Source organism: Galeopterus variegatus, unplaced genomic scaffold (assembly GCF_000696425.1).
Source record: "Galeopterus variegatus unplaced genomic scaffold, G_variegatus-3.0.2 Scaffold133, whole genome shotgun sequence".
In the NCBI taxonomy this organism is placed as follows: Eukaryota; Metazoa; Chordata; class Mammalia; order Dermoptera; family Cynocephalidae; genus Galeopterus; species Galeopterus variegatus.
In genome coordinates, this window is record NW_007726244.1 from 515,806 (window position 1) to 537,422 (window position 21,617).

The 21,617-nt window shown below is 50.6% G+C and overlaps 1 protein-coding gene across 2 annotated transcripts in view; it reads right to left on the reverse strand.

Moving 5' to 3' along the window:
• Positions 1 to 21,617, reverse strand: part of MSI2 (musashi RNA-binding protein 2) — a 425,361-nt gene that overhangs the window by 43,873 nt on the left and 359,871 nt on the right. Inside the window, exon 11 of one of the 2 annotated variants that reach the window (XM_008588952.1) lies at positions 10,418 to 10,587. The exons of the other annotated variant lie outside the window; for it this stretch is intronic. The gene's annotated coding sequence lies outside the window, so the exon portion shown is untranslated. Of the gene's footprint in view, positions 1 to 10,417; positions 10,588 to 21,617 lie in introns of those variants that run through there. 2 annotated transcript variants of the gene reach the window in all.

Below are 21,617 nucleotides of genomic sequence, written 5' to 3' on the forward strand. Positions count from 1 at the left end.
CTTTTCTCCAAGATCATGGTGGCAAGAGGAAACGGAATGAAGATATTCCCATGGCTATCATCTTGACCTAGCCCCAAAAGGTTTCACCACTTCACTTCAATTCAGTTAAAAAAAAATGAGTGAGGAAGGCCCTGGGACATATGACCAAGACACAGGTCCCTCAATTTCTTTCTAGTCACTACCTACTGAATTGGATGCAGTGGACAAATTCTTGGCTTGAGGCCCTGGAGAGTTCCAGCCTTGTTCCTCTTTGGTTCAACCATCGGGGCCTTGGGGATGAGGTGAGGTGTCCCTGTAGTGCTGGGCACATGGCCAGCCTCAGGAATGGCCAACACATGACAAGGGCTCCAGCAGTGGTCCTGACCCTCCAGGGATGCTCTCTTCAGCATCATTCACTCTCCAGCAGGATTTCTAGGGTGAGAATGGCCATGTGGAGCTCATTCCAAAGCCAACTCTCGCTGCCCTATGCCACAGAGCAAACATCTGCCTGTCTTTCTCAGACCAAGACCTTCAAAGTTGAGGGATTCCAGACCGAACTTTCTAAGGGGGCATCGGCAAATTATTTTGAGAGTTTTTCCTTCCACACCACACCCTCCCTCCCAACTTATCATAAAAATGGCAATTTCTGCTTTTGAAACTCTCTCCCACCTACCACCAACAGGTATCAGGACAAACCATTGGTCCTTCCAGAGCTCACTATTCAGATGGCTTTTTACTCCCTGTTCCTCAAATTTCAGATGCCAAATTGCCAGAGAAAGAGTCAAAATTTTGCTTCTTCCCAACAGGGTCTCTTGCTGAGACATTTAAATCTAGACTCTCTTTGGGCCTTTTCACCATGCCTGTGTTCCTCCCCAGCATCACTCTACATGGGCCTTTTCAGTGGCTCCACCATGCAGGATTCCAAACACAAGCCATATAGCACCCACCTCTGTGGGCCAGAACAGCAAACTCTCAAGTCCTGAGCACCCCAAGACCTTTTGCTGAAAGACCCCAGGATCCTACCCTGGCCCCATCACTAGCTCAGTGAGTAAACAAACATCTGAAGTTCTCTCCCCTGTAAAATATAGACACTCCCTCACTTCTGTCTCCTGAGAGAGGAGGTGTCGGATATTGAATGACAGACCACCGCTGTGCTGGGCACCAACTCTTCTGCTTGTGGACTGTGGGAGTCTCAGGGGAGAGCCCAGGGTGGTGGTGGTGAGTGGGGGGGGGACACTTTGGAGGCTCAGAGCAGCAGCCATTTACCAACTAGGACAGAAATATTTACAATTTTCAACAGCCAGTAGGTACAATATCACTACGTACCAGCCCTAGTTGGAAAGACAGAAAGAACAGCCTTCTCTATGCCTTACTTTCCTCACCTATAAAAGAGCTTGGCTTTGATGATGAGAAAGTAATCACTGCACTAAGTACCAGCCCTAGTTGGAAAGACAGAAAGAACAGCCTTCTCTATGCCTTACTTTCCTCACCTGTAAAAGAGCTTGGCTTTGATGATGAGAAAGTAATCACTGCACTAGTGACAGTAACAGCAGCTACCACCTGAGCCCTTTCCATGGCCAAGAGGTTTCTTAGTGAGTCCTCGCGACTCTACAAGGAAGACATCACTACCCCCATTTAACAGATGAAAGATTCTAGGCCTGGACAAGTTAAAGGAAACAGCATAATACACAGTGGTTAAAAGCAAGCGGGTAACAATCGCATTGCCCACACTTACTAGCTGTGTTACCCAGCACGAGTCACTCAAGCTCCCTCAGCCTCACTTGCCTCCTCTGTACAGAGCAGCTAGCGACGCCTCCCTGCAGGGCTGCTGTGCAGACTCAACGAGACGATGTTAGGTGCTCAGCACGGTTAGCTGGCGCTCAGTAAGTGGAATAATAACTTTTATTTCTATTTTTATTATCATCGCCCAAGGCAATAACTGTAGCAGAGCTGAGAAATCCCTTCGGTGCCTTCCTATTCTAAAATCCTATTAGTTTACATGACATTTTGCATCCAAAGGGTTTTAATAGATAACACTTATAATTTGCTTGAGTGATCAAGGTGTGTTTTATCTGAAGTACAAGCTCTAACTCTGGCAGGCTGGTGTGACAGCAGGAGGCAGGGGCTTGCAGGGCTCAGAGAGGACCTGGCTGGGGTGGCCACAGCTGTGTGATGTGGTCACTGCAAGTGTGAATGCACATCCCGGAGCTTGTGCCCGCCGCCTGGACCTACAGTCTCCATTGCCTTCCTGCCCTGACATACTGTCCTCCCAGCAGGGTCTCGTTCCATCCCTCCCAGCTCCTCTAGAAGGGGCTGGGCCAGAGGAGCTTTTCTGGGTCCTTCCATCTGAGTGAGATCCCCTTTGCGCCTCTGGGCCCAACAAGTGCTCTGTAAGGGCAGGGGCCAGTCTCTCATTCACCAATGTGTCCCCAGCATCTAGGGCAGAACCAATGGCACAGTAGGTGCTTAGTAACTATGTGCTGAATGCATAAAGGAAGAATGCATAGAGGGATGGGTGGAGGAGGCACGGACAGACGCAAGCGTATGGGGGAGAAGGTGCTCTCCCTGCTCCTAGCCTTACCCGAATCCCAGCATGTTCAAGGCTCATACTGGAGGGCAGAAGCAAACCTGGAGAAGCCGTAAGCAGATACCAGTAAGAGAGCTGTAAGGCTGGCCCCAGACCCTCCCCTGCAAAACCAGGGGTGCCCTGGGGCCAGCCAAACCCCTGCTCAGAGTGAGGTGGCAGGGCCTCTGTGGGAGGAAGAGCAGGCTGTGGTCACTGCTCTGCTCCGAGCGAGCGCATTTGGGCAAGGCTTCCTGTCTCACAGAAAGCCAGCCCTGGCTAGCCAGCATCCAGAGCTCACTGGGGCTGCTCAGGGAGGCAGGTAAAGGCCCATCAGAGAACGGCCTCCTGTGACAAGGGTAGGGTCAACATGCCTGGTTCACAAAGTTTCTGCCCATGATTCCCTGGATTTGGGAAGAAGCGGTACCAGCTTCTCAACGCCAAAAGTCTGTTGTTTGGCTGTCTTGGCCCAGGTACTAGTATAGCATCTGCCCAGATCTTGACCAAAGAATCAACAGAGGCAGTAATGGAAGGGGCGGAAGACATGTAACACTTTCATGCCTTTACACCTGCTGGTCCCTTGAGGTGGAACACCCTCTCCTCATTGCCTGCTGAACTCCTATTTATGCTTCAAAACTCATTTCAGATGTCACCTGCTATGATCTGAATGTTTAAGTCCCCTCCCAATTTCATATGTTGAAATCCTCACCCCCAAGGTGATAGTATCAGGAGGTGGGGCCTTTGGGAGGTGATTAGGTCATGAGGTTGGAGCTCTCACAATTGAGATCAGTGCCATTATAAAAGAGACCACAGAGAGCTAGCTAGCCCTTTCCACCATGTGGGGACAATGAGAAAATGGCCATACATGAACCAGGAAGTGGCCCTCACCAGGTATCCAATCTGTTGGTGCCCTCATGAGGTTGGAGCTCTCACAATTGAGATCAGTGCCATTATAAAAGAGACCACAGAGAGCTTGCTAGCCCTTTCCACCATGTGGGGACAATGAGAAAATGGCCATACATGAACCAGGAAGTGGCCCTCACCAGGTATCCAATCTGTTGGTGCCTTGATCTTGGACTTCCCAGCCTCCAGAACTGTGAGAAATAAATTTCTGTTGTTTATAAGATACCCAGTGTATGGTATTTTGCTGTAGCAGCCTCAACGGACTGAGACGTTGCCCTTTCCTGAATGCTTTCTGGCAGAGACAGCGACTCCCTCCTCTGCTCCCATCTCATAGGTCAGACCACAGAAAAGTTCATTTGGCCACATGTGGGCTGCTCCTCCAGGCTCAGCATCCCCATGCCCCAGAATGCCCCGGCTCAGGTCAGGCACCAATGACCATCTCCAGCACACGGCACAGAATGTGCTCTTGCCCTGATGGAAGGGAGACCGGAGGGAGTGATCTGGTTGGTTGAGGTCTCTTGGGGGCAGGGGATCCAAGCTGACCTGGACTCAGTGAAAATGTCTCCGGGCAGGACTCTTTTCAGCCTGGGGAGGAAGGAGTTGGGGGGACACAACTCTGTCTTCTGCCCTGTCCTTGGCTGCTCTGGAAGGCACGAGCTGCCCAACCCTCAGGCCTGGCACTGTTGTCTGGCTGGAACTTCACACTCTGAGTAATGTATGGTTTTCCTTGTTTTGTTTTTTAAGCTGCACCCTTTTGCTTGCTTTTGCTGATGGAAATGAAAACTGAAGAGCTTGAAGTAAGGTGATTAAGTTAGTTGGCAGACTTAATGGGGACTTTGTGAGGCTGGTGGTATATAGGTGCTTTAGAAGGTGTGGGGGAGCCGAGGACGGCGGTGCTGGTGGGGGATGGGATCTGCTGGGCACTGGGTCTCAGCCCACAGAGAACGAGGTGCAGGGGCCATGCCCAAAGCCTCCTCACTGCCACCCCCTGCCGTAGCTGGCTGGGTGGCTCCTTGTACAGGGCTACCTTCCTTGGACGTGACTCTTCCAAGGCACTAGATCCCAGTGACACTCTCAACAACCTGTGAGAAAGGGAGTAGAGCACGGATCCATAGCTCTGTTTGACAGATGGGGAAACTGAGGCCGAGAGGCAGCCTTACTCTCCCAGCAAGCTAAAAGCAAGAACTCAGACTCCTGCCTTCCCGCCTGAGAACACAGTGCTCTGGGCTTCACCGTGGGGAGCTGAGCGCTCACTTAGTCACATTTCCCTTTATTTATGCAGAGGAGCTTCAAGAGGCACAGAAAGCTGATCGAAAGTGAAACCCGCAATTCCCGTCAATTCAGATTGCTCCAATTCATTTCTGCAAACATTTATTAAGTGCCTATTAGGCACCGTGCTCTGCTTTCATCTGGGAATAGAGTCAGCTCCTGATTTTCCACGCCAAGGGAGGAGCGTGGCCACACGGCACATCCACAGCCCAAGTCTCATGCCAGGCCCTTCTGGATTTGGGGTGTGCTGCTGAATTTTACTTCTCCGTCTTCTTTAAAAGCAGCAGATATGCTTTCCTAACTAAGCTTGTCTTTAATATTCAAATGAGAGGATAAGCCCCAAGTAAACACAGGGCCAGGTGGTGCCGGAGTGGGCAGCCGCAGGGGGAGCCGGCTTGTGATTTAAAATCTGGCTGTGGATCTAATCTGTGAAGGGGGTAATCCCTAGAGACGAGGCTGAGGGCTGAAGGGATGTACAGATTAGAGGGCTGGTGATAAGACAGATGTGTGGGGGCTGCTATGTCAGGAGGGCTCTCCCTTACAGGGGAGCATTTCTCCTTACGGTGCAGCAACATCCGGCTGCAGGTCCCGGACGCATGAGTCCATAGTTAGGGCAACATACCCAGGAAGTCGACTCCCCACCCTGATATTTCAAGATCTGCTTCTTACTAGCAAGAAACCAGCTGTCACTTGTAAGTTGGGTTCCATTCTGGACCCAACTGGAAGCCATGGGATAGGAAGAGCATGCGTGTCCACCACATTGAGGGTCCGTCAGGGTTCCCAGCGAGGGCATTTCTAGGGTAGGGGGTGAGGGAAGAGCCCATTATAAACTGAAATAGGAGGAAGAGCTGTGGAGTTTACATTTGCAATCAAATGAGGGGTCATCCTGAGCCACTGGTTCTATGATTCTACCTCGGCAGCGCTGGAATGACCTCCATGACAAGGCTGCAGAGGCTGGGGAGGGGGCTCCTTTCCGTCCGAGAAACAGACCAGAAACAGAGTGGGAAGCAGTTCCCTGAGCACATGCCCAGGTCTTGCCTTCCATGACAAGGCTGCAGAGGCTGGGGAGGGGGCTCCTTTCCGTCCGAGAAACAGACCAGAAAGAGTAGAACACAGGAGAGACTCAGGTGGGAAGCAGTTCCCTGAGCACATGCCCAGGCCTTGCCTCTCTTGAGTAGGGGTGGACCACAAGGGTCTTTGCTATGTGGGGGGGCTGGAGGAGGGGAGAGNCCATGACAAGGCTGCAGAGGCTGGGGAGGGGGCTCCTTTCCGTCCGAGAAACAGACCAGAAAGAGTAGAACACAGGAGAGACTCAGGTGGGAAGCAGTTCCCTGAGCACATGCCCAGGCCTTGCCTCTCTTGAGTAGGGGTGGACCACAAGGGTCTTTGCTATGTGGGGGGGCTGGAGGAGGGGAGAGAAGGGCTCTGGAGTTGTCCCCCCAGTGGCCCAGGTTACCATGCTCAGGCAGGATCTTAGTGGCGTGGCAGCTATCAGCATTTCTGAACACTCTGCAAAATGTCATCAACTACACAGAATGGACGGGGGCATGGCGAGATCTGCTTCAGGAAGGAACTCTCTGCCCATGGCCAAGGCTGTTTTCCCCAATCATTCGGTTTAAGGCAAACTCCTCAACCTCCTGGGGGCTTGGGCTCTCGTCACTCTGCCTTCCACATCCAAGCCATACCCTGACAGACCACTAAGCCTCTGCCTTTGCTCAAAGACTGGGTGGCTTGAACAAAGATTACATAGAAGCAGCCTCTACTGATGAGCAGCTACGGAGGCCTCCCCTCCAGAAGAGGATGCCCCTGAGCTATGGCACCTGTCCTCAGAGCATCCCCACCCCCATGTGAAACACAAAACAGCTATCTTTTAGATTGACTGAAAATCAGCCGGCGCCAAGGAACCATCAGTGGACAGGAATACAGAAGGCAAGACGCATGGCGAGTGCGCAGGGGGTCCTGATGCAGGACTGCCCAGCATTGCTGATCACAGCCCTCCTTTCTGCTGAGCAAGGACTTGGCCTCAAAATCATTCTGAAGCCAGCACTCCAGGAAGCCAGTACTCATCAGTCAGCATCAGCACCTGAGATGACACCTGTTTTCCATTGCTGACGAAGAAGGAGCGTAAACTGGCACTTCCAGAACCATGGTCCAAGCCCAGCCAGCTATGGAACGTTCTCCCTGCCTGAGGACCCACCTGCCCCTGCTGTTGGCACATAAGTGTCCTGGGAGGGAGGCGCGTGCACCAATCCATGAGATGTTAGCATGGCTCTACTATCTGCCCAAGAGCTCTGTAGCTCAAGCCTGTCAGTTGTTGAGACTTTGGCAGCTGCAGCCATATGAGTATTAACCCTGCTGTCTCCTGCTGTCTGAAAGACCCCCTAGAACTGCCAGCCAGCCCAAGGCAGGGAGAGAGGAGTGGGGCCAAGAGAGTGTAAGGCAGAGGACAGGAGGCAGGGGTGCAGGGAGAAGCGGACACTCTGGGCTCAATCCTCACAGCTTCTTCACTGACAACCCCCTCCAACCCCCCTGACTCACTTTGGAAGTCTGACCATTATCACTCCTCTACTTAAAATACTCTTCAAATCCTTCATATGCTTTTGGGATCACATTTGACCTCCGAAATCTGACTCACAAGGCCTACCACAACTCCAGCCTTGTGCCTCTCCAAAGATGCTCCTGCAAGCTCCCCATACTTGAGTAGTTAGTTCATAATCCCCAGAACCTGCAATGCTTCCTCTCTCAGGCTGTAGCTGAGAAAGCTATGTGTCCCCTAGTATCGGTTCCACTCTTCTTCCCTAGTGCCAGAACCCCCTGTTGTTAGACACATTGTTACCCAGAATAAAGGCATTTTTGAGGTTTCCATGCAGCTGAAACTAGCCATGTGACTAAGTGCTGACCAATGGGATCTAAGCTGAGTGTAACACATGACTTTTAATAAGTGTTATTAAAGGGAAGAGGTGTATTCCTCTCGGAGGGGTATGTGATGGGTGGAGCTCAAGCAGCCTTCTTAGACTATGAGGTGGAATCTCATGCTGAAGAGGACAGAACAAGACAGAAGAAACCCAGACCTCTAATATTATGGAACCACATCCAGGCTTCTTTTAACTGAGAGAGAGAAACACATTCTTATTTTGTTTAGGCTATTATTATTTTGTGTTTTATTACTTTTATGTTTTCCTTCTTAAAACTATCTGATTCAGTGTCTAAGCATGTCATTTCTCTGCCTGGGATATATTTCCTTCCCTTTTTTACCTAGTTAATTCTATTTGACTTTTCAAGACCCAGTTCTGGTGTCACCGTCTCTAGAAGGCCATTGGGCAAGCAGCCCATCTTTGTCCCCTCATAGCATAGAAAGCTTCTCTCTCTAGTAAGCATCTGTCCTGTGACACACAACCTGAGAACCAGTCTGGTCACTGGTTCTCTCTCCCTTGGCTAGACTATCAGCATCATGAAGGAGTGAGTCTTACTCATGTCCAGATGTCTGGTACCTAATCTGGTGCCTGATGATCAGTAAATGCGGAGGGGGGAACAGAAAGGATGGGGGTGAGGGTGGGCAGGAGGTCCCAGCAACTCCCTGGCTTCACCTGGGGGTCTTCTATCATTCCTTTCACTGGTAAGCAGATCCACCAACAGGCAGCTCCATCACGGGTGTTAAGGGTAGGAAAACCACTCTGGAGAGCTGACTTAATAAGAACATCAATGCCTGGTATTTCTAAAAGTTCCAATTGTATAGCATTTACCAATTTACAAGGCATATTCACACACGCACACATTATCCCTTAATTCTAAAACCCAGCTAACTAGGTACTTTCATTATCCCCAGGGCTTAGAGGGATAGGTAACGTACTCAAGGTCACATGGCTACAAAGCGGCCACCTGGGACCTGAAAATGAGGTCCTCTTGTTTGTGTCATGCCCAGCAACATTTCCATTGTTCCACAGGTGCCTCCTCCAATCTGCACTGCTGGGGGAGTTAGGAAGGCGAGCCGTGTGCACAACCGCTTGCAGGCCCACGGGCACGAGCATGTCATGAGCACACACCGACACCTGGTGCACAGATGGGAGGGGCTCCAGATGTTCCAGTGGTGTTTTCACTTGAGGCGGGAGCGATGGCAGAGGAAGGGGCATCGGGGTGATACCACGCAGCCGGTGCATGCAGATGCTCTGCCACTCTGCTCAAGGACAGAGCACCTCGAGCAAGTACAGGGGACGAGGGGAAGCAGGGAGGGCTGAGAGCAGGCGGCAGGCAGGGGGAGTTCGCATGCTTTTAGAAACTGCACTCGGCTGTCATTGGTACTGGTTATTTAGTGCATTCACCTCCCCCGGAGCGAGAACAGGACACTGTCAGGCTAAGAGACGGCAGCACACAGCATGTCCGTGGTAAACAATTTATTTTTCTACCTCAGTTGCTTACAGGGGAAAAAAATAAAATGTCATTAGGGAGAGGCACACAGATGAACTATTTACAGAGATGAAGGAAATTCACAATGGCTAAAACGTCTGTGAGGCAAGCATACTAGGACAAGTTCACCAAAGCAAAGCAATTCATAGCAAAACAAAATATGGAGGGGGCAAAAAAAGCCATACAGATTTTGTTTTTGGAAAAAAAAGCAAAACAAAACAACAACAAAAAACAGCTCATGGAAAAGCCTGCAGGAAAATAAAAGCCAAAGCAAAGCAATTCATAGCAAAACAAAATATGGAGGGGGCAAAAAAAGCCATACAGATTCTGTTTTTGGAAAAAAAAGCAAAACAAAACAACAACAAAAAACAGCTCATGAAAAAGCCTGCGGGAAAATAAAATGAAACTAACCAATAATTACATCGGGCATCTTTAATGAGATGAGCCACACTGCACATGTTGGGTCTGAAGGACACTGCCGTGCAAACTTACGGATTTGCTCACATCAGATGCATTGAATGGGAGCATGTGGGTCACTTCTCACAAACTATGAGCACAGACAAAGGAGTGACTCTGCAGGGTCTGACTGAGCTGTACATCATCAATGCAAGAGAGTGGGGGTTATTCAAACAGGAAAGTGGAGGAGTCAGAATCATGGGAAAGGATCCTTCTTGGGGAGACTGTCAGCCCTGAGATGAGGCCTGATCAGGTGGGCCCTCTGTGCTCTGTCCCCTCCTACTCCAGTGGTGCCGGCAGGGAACGCAAGGCCAGCACAGCCAGGGAGGCGAGGCTGGGGATGGAGGGGCCCGGTATGGACCGGTGCCATGGTGCCTGACATGTGGCAATGCCCAGGTGACTCCGCTGTCCCTTCTTGAAGACAGATGTGCTTATTATTATGGCAGAAGCCACTGGGAAACAGGCCCCAAAAGACAAAGACAATCAAATGCTGCTAACACAGTTGCTCTTCCAGATTGTTTTTCACGTTTTTACAGAACAGTCTGCATGTGTGTGTTCACTCTTGTCCGCCACAGGACACACGTGTTCCAGTCACATATCTGCCACCCTCTGGGCACTTAGAAGCTCACCCCATGAAATGCCCCAACGAGCCTGTTTGGTCATTATTTAAAATAATTTGATTCTTTCTTCCTGAGTTCCCTTAAGAAGGCTTTACAAAGTTTGTGAGAAGCTTCCCTCTGGCCCCCTTACATTCTGGGGATGCAGGGGTGGGGCTGGTTACATTGTGTACAAGAAGCAAAATGGGAGGGGACTGGAGAATAAAGGTTTTTTATAAGATTGAGTGAAACAATGAGAACGCGAGTCTTTTCCAAGAATTAAAAATGAGAAAAAGAACATTTGTTCAAACAGGCAGGTGGGACAGAGTTTCAGTGGGTACTGACAGCAGCTGGGGTGGCCCAGGCCGGGACTGTATCCTCTCTCTAGAAATGGTAGCAAACCCCAATGTGCTATGCCTCTCTTAAGAGCTAGTTGATAAAAATTATGTCTTGTGAAATCGGCACATAGTCTGCAAAGTGAAATAAGAACAGAAATTAACAGATTAAACCGAAACGAGAAGTCCAGAGGGGGGAAAACAGAGGCAGAGGGGAGACCACTGACCACAATCATAGTAATCCAAGACTGAATACTGATCTGAATACTGGGCAGGCGGACAGCTGGGCATGGGAGGAAGGAGCCATTTCCAAAGTGGCTGGTCACCACCCAGCCTTTCTAGAAAAGACCTACTACCCACTCTAAAAACTACTCAAAGATGTCTAGGCCTCTCTCTCACGATGGCTCATTTATCCTTGCAGAATCTTGAATGTGGCCCAGGAAAGGCTGCTGCAACCTCATGCCACACAGGTAGCCACGAGGCTCTGCTGAGAGGGCTCTCTGGACCCCCGCCAGACGAGAGGGACATTCATAGAAAAGGGAAATTCAGGGAAAAGGAGGATCCTTTATAACGGGGATCAGACCGCATCTTTTGAAAATGGGACTCAGGCTCGGCAGCTCCCTGGACTTGGATGCGCCTTCACTTTTCAGCTAGTCGTCTTGCATGGCCCTGCTATGATGGGATCAGAGAGGGGCTGGGAGGGATATGGGGTCCACATGCAGTGTCAGGAGGACTGGAGGTGGGAAGTGGGTGATGTGGCCACACAGTGAAGACGTTGGAAAGAAAGACCACAGAGAAAAAACTTCAGGACAGTGTGGTGGTGACACGACAGCTGTGCTGATGTCACCAAGTTACAGGATGCCTGAGGCATCGGGAGGGTCAACAGAGCCAATCTGACGGTGGTGGGGTGAGGGCAAAGGGCTGGGCCACGCCATCTCTGGGATCCCCCTCTGTACCCCACAGACTGGGCTAGGTCCCCCAGGAACACTCCTACTGGCATGAGGCCAGGGACAGATGTCAGAACATTCCAAAGCTCTCCCGTTCCAGTGGCACCGCCCCTGAGGCTGAGGCTCCAGAGGGGTCAAGTTCAGTTCTAGAGAGGAACAACCAGTCCCTGAGCTCTGGACTGCAGCGGCACAGGGGCTTACCTAGCCTTGTGTCTAGAGCTATGAGGCTGCTGGTGAGGCATCGGGACAAGCAGGCAGAACCACTCCTCCATAGGAGGCCGCTCCCCGAGCAGGGGCTCAGGACTGGGTGGACTCTGACTCCAGCCTGGCTCCTCCCTGGGGGGTGGGCAGCTAGGTCACTCACACCCTTACCCTCCCTGAGAGCAGGTAGTGTCACTTGTGTGGCCACTGGTGGCCCCTTTCTGGCCATCACTGAAGAGAAACAAGAGGCTTTCACGGTGTGAGTGGGAAGGATGGGAACTGGGAAGCTTGAGAGCTCAAAGGGAACAGAACAGCTAACTCCCACAGGTCAGGGAGTCGCTGTCTGTACATTTTAATGCCCAATTTCTGTCCCCTTCAAACCCAGCTGACTACGTTAAGCTGTGGGAGCTGGTGACAGTGATAAACAGCTGGGCCCTGTGCATAATCACTCCAACCCCACTCTGTCTCCCCTACCCCTACTCCACTTCCCAAAGCCTTGGCTTTTGGTGAAGAGCTGGGCACCCGGGGCACCCCATCTCATTCTGCCCAGCTTTGGCTTGGCCACTCTTGCATGCCTGATGGCCCTGAGGGCCAGTTTTCAGATAAGACCTGGACCTTAGCATGGAGTCCAGTCTGTCATCCCCCAAATTATTCCACATTAAGATCCCCCAACTCTTCACTGCAGAGTTGCCCTGGCATTAGCAGTGCACTGAGTGGCAATGGCAACCTGATGACGAAGGGAGGCAGGTTGTGCCAAGCGCACAGGTCATCACAGTGCATGAGCCTGTGCATCTCTTGCCCCCTGCAGGGCAAGCCGGGGGAGGAAGGGAGAGCAAAAACTCCCCCTGAACCTGCCACTAGCTTCTAGGCTGAGCAGGACAGGCAAGGAATGGAGAATAGGGTGGGGACCCAAGAGGTCCCTCTGGGAGAGCCAGTGCATGCATGCGTGTATGTGTGGACCATGCACCCCACAACACCCTCTTCCTTTAAGTTCCATCCCATGGAACTTTCCGTGATGATGGAAATGTTCCACACTCTGCGCTGACGGGAGCCTCAAGCCACATGCAACTACTGAGTAACTGAAATGTGGCTCTTGTGACTGAGGAACTGAATGTTTCTTTTCCCTTAATTTGAATTAACTTAAATCTAAATTTTAGTGGTTGCATGTGGCTTATGTGACCGTCCTGGACGAATGGACCCCAAGGTGACAGTGGAGCATGGCAGTTAGCCCCAGACTGCCCGGGTGCAGATCCTGGCCCTGTCCCTTGCTCGTTGTGACCCCCTGAAAAGGGTTTTCTACCTCTCTGTGCCCCAGGGGCTCCATCTGTAAATTGGGAAATCTAATCACAGCACCATCTGCTATTGGGAAGCTGTGGGGAGGGCTTCGTGGGTGGGGGGGCCAGGGATCCTAGCTGCGGGCCCCTCCCAGACGGGGAAACTGCCTTGGCCCCGGGGGACACTAGTGGGGGAGTCCCCACCCTCTTCCACCTCGAACTTCTGCTACTGTACCTGCCTCCTCCCCTCACCCTCTGACCCCCAATAGACCATCCCGCACAAACCCCCATTTACAGAAGAGAGAAGTGAGGCCCAGACAAGTTGGGTGATCTGTGCACAGCCACCTGGCCAGTTGGTGTTGGAGCCTGGACAAAAGCCCAGGGCTTCCATCGCTGGTTGACAGATCCGTCTACCACAGCGTGTGGCTTGAAGTGTCCCAGACGCCTCCTGCCCTCCCCCACACACCCTTCTCCTCCCCAAAGCTCGGTCTGAGGCAAATGCTGGGCCAGGCCCCCACTCTGCCCTCCGGTCATCAGCCTCGGAGCGCCATCCTCCAGGGCGACATCTTTGCTCCCTTCGCTTCCTGATTCATCTCAGACCCTGACGCTCCCCGGCCTCCAAGTCTAGGCACGATGGCCACCCAGGAGTGAAAATATGCCTGCAGCCCAGCTCCCTGTGGAGCCTCCTCCCTCAGCAGAGAACCCACAGAGGACAAGACCTTCTCTGGAAATCTCAGCTGTCTCTGCACATATACTCTCAAGCTCCCCGATATAGTCTCATCTCTACTCCAAGTCTGGGAAAGACTGGCCAACCTCAGGGGAAAAGCACAGCCTCATAAAACATTGCTTCCTCCAACATCCTCCTGCCATCCCTACAAGACCAGGCCTACCCTTGCTGTGCCTGCCAGCTACCTTGACGCTGCAGCAGCCCAGGCCTGTGGATGGGCATCGCCGCGGGCTCTGCCTCAAGTCTCTGACACCCACACGGAGGGAAGGGAGAATCTAAACAGCCCCACCCAGGATGCACGGCAAACCCGAACCCCAGCAGCCCACTACCAACACACGCCAGAAGGGCACTGCAGCCAGAGAGGTCAGGATCGAGCAGGAGGAGGAGAGGAGGGAAGGGCAGGAAGACGGTGGACATCAGACACGTGGATGTGGGGAGGGACAGGCACGCTGGGGGTGGTAGAGGGTGAAAGAAAACTCTGGGCCTAGAGTTCAGTCCCCAGGGAGAAAGAATCTGCGACAACTTCAGAAATAGGAGTGAGCAGAGGGAAGCCTCCTTTCAAAGCTGCCACTCACAGACTCAGCACCGATGACATACTTTAGGCAATCAGGAACTCTGAGCTGCATCCTGCCCTGGACTTGAGTGGATTTGAAATCCGGCACCTACAGGTCATTTCTTAAATGGAGGTGTGTAGGAGTTGTGTTTTCAGTAGGAGTCCTCCCGTCTTCCCCCACATGCAGCCCACCTCCCATGTTTCCAAAGCCCCTGGAGACCACGCCACTCACCTGGGAACTGATAGCCATAGCTAGGTGCGAATCCAGGGTAGCCGCGGCCATAGGTTGCCACAAAGTTGGGGTAGCCTTGAATAGACAGAAAGATCAGATTCCCATTAGTACAGCCGCCTCAGGTCTGGGGTGAAATCCCAGGGAGGGTGGCAATGAGGAATGGCCTGAGTTATTTTCCTTCACAAATGATTTGTCTCCCATGAGGGTCTTTACTCCCTCGGTCACCTTTCTCCCGAGGCCAGGGGGCTGCTGGTAATTAACCCACATTTGGGCAGCTGGACCCTCTCAAAGCCCATGCACTTTCTTGAACCTGCAAAGTAAATGCCACGCATTAGCACCAGCCACAGGGCCTGCGCTGACTCTGACATTTGGAGAGCTTACCCCGAATGTACTTTACCTTAAAGCTATTGACAGTAGGAGATTAAAGTCCTTGTAGTGCCTCCTCCCAAGGCAGAGGAGAAGAGGGCCAGTACCACACAGAGCGTGGGTACTCAAGGGTCACAGTTCAGTGGCCAGACTCAGAGCTGACCCTGTGCCTCTGGAAATTGCTGGGCCTAATGAGCCATGGCCCAAGGGAGGGGGGATGCTCAGGGGCCCACATTCCAGCATGTGGGTCATCCACAGAGGTGCCGGTGTCTTTGAAAGACCCTTGGAGAATGGCAAGGAACTGGTTGTGTTAAAACATGCACCACAAAGCATGGGCCAAACTCAGAAGTCTCTTGCCATGTGTTCTGACATGTATTTCACAGCAAGCATATTTTTCTAGATACTGTCTCAGCAGATAGCTGAGGGGGTGGTTAATCGAGGGGTACTAGTGGAGACTGCTGCTGGGCTGAGCCTGGGGTGCAGAGAAAACTCTGCTAGCAAGTCCTGGTGCTGGTGGGGCCTTCTCCGATCTGTTACTAAGCCCCCAGTGAGATGTCACTTCAGCTCTCGATGAGTCATTGTGCCTACTCAGGCCATTTCACTCTTCACAAACCTGCCTCTTGATTCAGGCTACAACGAAGGCTGATGTAGCCTTCTTGGACTGAAACTTCACTGGCCACAGGAGATCTGTGGCTGCCTCCTGTTCCTACCCCACTGGCTCACTCTGCCTTCCTCTGCTCAATGTATGGGTAATCTCAGTACCTTCATGCTCTTAAAATACCACATGGCCACCTGACCACCACCAAAGGCTTGACTTTTGCTTTGACCTCTGCGGTGGATGTCTGTGGTTGTTTTTCAGCTGCCCAGCAGTGAACCCCTCCCAATATGTGTTTTGAGAGAGGCTTGTCTTCAGCTCTCCCTGAGCTTGCAGCTGGGAGGCTGGCCGGTAAACTGGGGCTCAGCCAAGGAGCCTTCCTCAGGCCTGCCTGCCTCTGGAGCTGGTGGGGCAGGGGAGGAGGGGGTGGCTTAGGATTTATTCTGGTGTCAGCAGCAGAATCCAGCGTCCAATGGTGGCAACGATGGCCCCCTGACTAGGTCATGCCTGGGTTGTCCCCTTGGCTGGGGCTGGAGCTCTGACCACCCAGCTTCCCCAGTTCCTGCCTGTTTCCTGAGTCCTGTTCTCCAGCTTTCCCGTCAATTCTGCGCAATGCCCAAGCTCCTCCCAATCATCTCCCTTGCTGCTTACAGCAGCCAGAGTTATTTCTGCTGCTTGCTCCCAAAACAGTGGTAGAAAGTTACTTTGAATAATAAAAAAAGGAAAAAAAAAAAAAAGGAAAAAAAAAAAAAAAGGAAAATAAGAAAAAGACAAAAACAAAAAACCCAAAAAACCAAAAAACAAGTAAAAAAAAGTTACTTTGATGGGTGGATTTATGAGTCTCTGGGCTCACCAGTGAGGAGGCCAACAGTGCCCACTGTCCCTGTGTCTCTGCACTTCTGTACACCCCCTTAGGACACCCCTAAACATGAGCTCTGGGGTCTCACGATCCACCTCCCCTGTGGATTCTCCCATGTCACACCAACCACCTGTCGCCTCTGCAAGTGAGGGCTCCAGGACAAGGATCAGTTACTAAACTGCATCCCGCTTGCACTCTGGCAGCATGAGTCAGAGCCTGCTTGTCTTCCTGCTGCCCCTTCAGAGCTTCTGTGCCTCAGAGGTGCAGAGATGGGACCTGTCGTCCCTCACTTCCTTGTGGGTGTTCGTATTGTAGCTTTTGCTTGTGGATCTACCCTCAGACCCAGAACAGAAACTCACTGGTCGGCAGTCAGGAGGCTCAAGTTCCAGTCCTGCCTCTAGCCCAAGACCATGCCCCTGGGGGTTGCTATGATCTGAATGCATGTGCTGATATCTGCACCCCCAAAGTGATGGTGTTAAGAGGTGTGGCCTTTGAGAGGTGATTAGGTCTTGAGGACGGAGCCCACAGAACTGGGATTAGTGTCCTTATAAAGAGGCTGGAGAGAGGCCCTCACCCCTTCCAACATGTGAGGACACAGTGGGAGGGCTCCGTCTATGAGGAACGGGCCCTCCCCATACAGAGAATCTGCCAGAGCCTGGATCTTGGCTTCCCAGCCTCCAGAACTGTGAGAAATAAATATTTGTTGTTTATAAGTCCCCTCTCTCTGATATTTTGCTACAGCAGCCCACTCTAAGACAGGAGGCTGTCCTCTTCTCTTGGAGATTGAGTCTTGCACCTTTAAAAGGCCTCACAGGTTGATGTGGCCAGATTCTCAACTGAGACCAGCGTGGCTCCTTTCCCTTGCTTCAGCCAGAGCTTTCCTGAATTTGCAGTCACGACTAACTCACTGGCCATCTGAACGGTCTCTGCCTCAGCAGGGTCTTGCCACCTGCTCCTTCCCTATGCGTTTATTTCCCAGCACCTGGTATCTCATTGGCAAAAGGCAGCCCAGGCAAGACAGAATAACCCAGTGGCTTTGCACTCACTGCTAATTGAGCAGGAGCCCAGTGGGATGCTGAGCGCAGGCATCTGCTGGAGAAAGAGGGAAGGAACAAGGGCAAAGGCCAGGATTTGGATGCTTTAAATGGACATACCACGCTGGCTCCTTCCCTGGTGTTTACTTCATGGCTGGGCAGCTCAATTCTCCTCCAAATTAATCACCTGCTACCAAATCAGATCTTTTAGCACTAGATTTCTTACATCATCATTTCATAATATTGATAAGTGAATTATATGCAAAGAGCCAAATTACTGCTGCCCAGGGGCTTTCCTGATGAAAAATGGCTCTTTTGCTTCTACCTTCAGAGCTGGGGGTCTTAAATATTTTAGTGTTAATCTGACAGCAGAAGTACAAGCCCATGTGTCCCCATCCATCCCTCCGAGGGGGTGGGAGATGGTGGAATGGTCACTCCCTCCCTGCACATGGGCCACCAGCATGATGCAATCGTATCTGTTTTCTTCCTGGCATATGCAAGTCTTCAACAAGAAGGAAGAAAAGCATGGTTAAGTTCACCCCAACTTTGGGCCTCACCCCACTCTCTTCCTGGACCTGTCAATATCATCGTCTCCTGAACAACGAGATGAGAATTTGGCATCTGCCACAGCAGGGGATCTTATCTTCATCCCCCATCGCCAAACATCCTCTAGGTCAGGCAGATGAAATCATAAATTTATAATACAACATTACTTCAATTTTCCTCTTCATTTACTGCTGTGCAGCCCAGCTCTGCTCGAACAGCTCACAGCCCCAGCCACACAGGGGAAATTGGCTGGCTGCATATCAATAGCACATTACAGCAGACCCATGTGGACGCTCCATCAAGCCACATTACGGTGGGGTGACCCAGCCACCACTTCCATTAACAGCCGGTCCCCTCCTGCACTGGCCACTGCACAATTTATTTGCTCCAGTACTCTGGATGCCTGATCAATCCCACAGTAATTATCTCTTGTCACTAAAGCAAAAAAACCAAGCCTTCTGCCTGGATGGCCACCTTTCTTGCAGATCGGCTTTCTACTGTGGAAACAAAATTCAAAAATCAACAATAGAATTTGGATTTGCCAGTGAGCTCATTTTGGGGCCCCATTTTGGGGATGCTGGCAGCCTTCTCACAACTGTGGTTCGAGATCTCTGCTCCAGCCCTAGAGATGTCTGCATTCTAGACAGGTCCATGACTCATCCTCACCCGGGATCTGTTACTCAGCTACTCAGAGTCATGGAAAACTGCTCACACCAGGCCCCTAACTTGAAAGAAACAAGAGGCAAGTGCTGTTTATCCAGGGAACCGCCACAGTGTGACATATCTGCTGCGTGACATGCAGAGCATTGCCAGGGGCACCACACTGACTCCGTGAGGTCTGCAAACAGATGAAACACCCAGTTCCTATAGCTCTTCCTAGGCAAGGACCTAAAAGCCAAAGTCTACAAAGATGCCCAGTCCCCAGAATCATCCTGAGTTGCAGGGGCTCCTCTAGACCCACGCTGTCCAACTGAAATTTAACTTAACTGAAACTATATAGAATGAAAACGTCAGTTCCTCAGTTGCAAACACCACATCTCAAGTGCTTGGCAGCAGGTGTGCGCATGTGCCCGGTGGCTACCACATTGGCTGGCACAGACAGGACCTCCCCACTTTCGCATAAAGTTCTACTGGACTGTGCTGCTCTGGACGAACAATGAAGAGTTGAGTTTCCTCTGTCCATCAGGAAACAGCTAAACAAATGGAAATGACTTGAACAGGTGTTTTTGGGAAAGACAAATCCTAGTTGAAATTATAATTGAGTCTGGATGTGTGGCTTTAAGTTTCAGCCAATCTCCTTTTGATCTGTAGTGAATGCCAGCAGATTGCAGCTCCCCAGCCCTTCTTAACAATGATTTAGTTATTTTTTGCTTTCATTTCAGAGGAGCTTAATGTTGGGGAACACTGGGCCAGGATTTCATGGGACTTTTCAGTAGGAACACAGGTGAGAATGCTTCAGCTAAAGTGCTTTAGTGGGTCAACAGCGTTCTCTCCATTGCTGGCCCTGCACGGTGAAGCTTTTCTTCAAGGCCTCAGCAATGTGCTATTTCTCTACCACTGGTATCAACATGTTCAATAAATAGCATGTGCCTAACGAGGCCAAGAGAGCTAACAGCAGTGGGATTATGTAGCTGAGGGCAGAGAAGGCTAAGAGGAATCAAATATATCAACAATCGTCATGTGTTTGCTTTTATTAAGAAAAACTATAAGAGATTTTATTGCATTGAATTGGATGACTATGGGAACTCCTTGGCTGCTGTAAGGCACTGGAACAAAGTCTGAGGGGCTGCAAAAGACCTTTTCTAAGGGTCTCATTTCATTTTGGTTTTGTCCAACTCAAAGGTGGGTGACCTGGCCCAAGAATAACCCCTCCTCTTTTCTCCTATATCCTTTGCAAGGAATTCCCATTTGGCCAATTCTTTGATGATCGTGTCAAAGGCTGTGAAATCAAAAACCCAAATGAGTAGGCTTTCCCCAGGGATGTTTGTAGCCATATCAAGAGAGATCAAGAAAGAAGACCTGTGCAACTATGTACTCATCAGCCTCCCTTTGATGAGACCTCCCAAAGTATGGAGAAATCTTTAAGGATATTGTGATATTACGATATGGGTATGTTGGTTTTCATCCATGGTTCCTGGCTTGTTCTAATCTTCCCCTGCCTTTCTGTCTTGGAGCTGGCCATAAAGAAATTCTCTTACCTACTTTATCTGATTGTAGGTCATAAGACCTCCATTTCAGAAGGGGTCCTGCCCCATACCCAAGAGGAAGGGATGCTGCACAGAGAGGCCAAGAAGAACCTGAACAAATAGACCTTGCTGGTTTCCCCACCAGTCTATTAGTATTAGATCACATTCTTTTTGTTCAATCACATTTATACATGGTTGTCCATGCTTCAGTCATGTGTACATAATGAAGCTTCCCTGAAAAGCCAAAAGCACAGGGTTTGGAGAGCTTCCGGATGACCGAACAAGTGGAGGATCCTGGAGGGTGGAGTGACAGAGAAGTGCCTGGAAGCTCCATGCCCCTTCCCCCATATGTCACCCTATGTGTCTCTTCATTTGTATCTTTTGTAATATCATTTGTAATACCCTTATAATAAACCACTAAATGTAAGTGTTTCCCTGAGTTCTGTGAGCTTCTCAGCAAATGAACGGAATCCAAGGAGGAGGTTGTGGGAACCCCGATTTATAGCCAGGAGGTAAGAAGCACAGGTAAAACAACCTGGAGCTTGCGACTGGCACCTAAAGTGGGGGGGTGTCAGTCTTGGGGACTGAGCCCTCAACCTGTGGTATCTGATGCTTCTCCAGGTAGGCAGACAGTGTCAGAATTGAATTAGAGGACACTCAGCTGATGTCCACTGCAGAACTGATTGCTTGCCTGCTGGTGGAGAGAAACCCCCACGCATTTGGTGACGGAAGTCTTCTGTGTTGATTGTTGCTGAGTAAGAGTATAGGAAAAGCACTTTTGTTGTTTTTTTTCCCTACAGAGATATTTAAAAATTAGTTCCAGTGTCCAACTCACTTAGAGACCAGTATGCTGGGTGAGACTCTTCACTAGAATGGCAGCTTTCTGAGATCAGAGGCTTTTGTTCTCTGCTGCATCATCAGCATCTAGAACAATGCCTGGCACTCAGTAGGTACTCAATAAATACGTGTTGAACGAATGAATTTTAACATTTTAATGGCTTATAGTCTGCCTTCTAAAAAATCCCTAGAAGTGCTACATATTTTTCTGCTCTTTCAGCAACAAAAGTTGAAATCACTGAAAACTCATCTCATTCCATTCATTAATGAAATTTTAAAAAATATTTTTCTGCATGAGCCAAGTTCATCAGCCATATTGCTGTTGGTGGTGACGACAGTGATTCCAGGACTAATGTTCAGGTGCACAGTGCACCGTGGAGATGGTGACCCCGTGACTCATGGGACACGTCATGCCATCCTACCAAAGGATTAGTCTCTGCCTGATGCCATGCTACCATGTTAAAGGGAAGAGGCAAAAAGAAAGAGAGGAGGAGTCTCTGATGATGGAGTCGTGAGTTCATGCCTGATGCTGTGCCTGATCTGTCTGCCTGGACCTCAGGCTGAGCTGGTTTCAGGCTGGGGAACACGTTTTGGGACCTCTTAGGAACCTCTGCTCAGCAGGAAATAATTCTTGCTGGTTCTCGAAATGATTTTTAATAATAATTTTACATACAAACATATTTAGTTTAGCTCTTTAACTTTTTCTATCAAGAGGTGCATTCCGGGGCCGGCCCGGTGGCGCACTGCTACAGTGC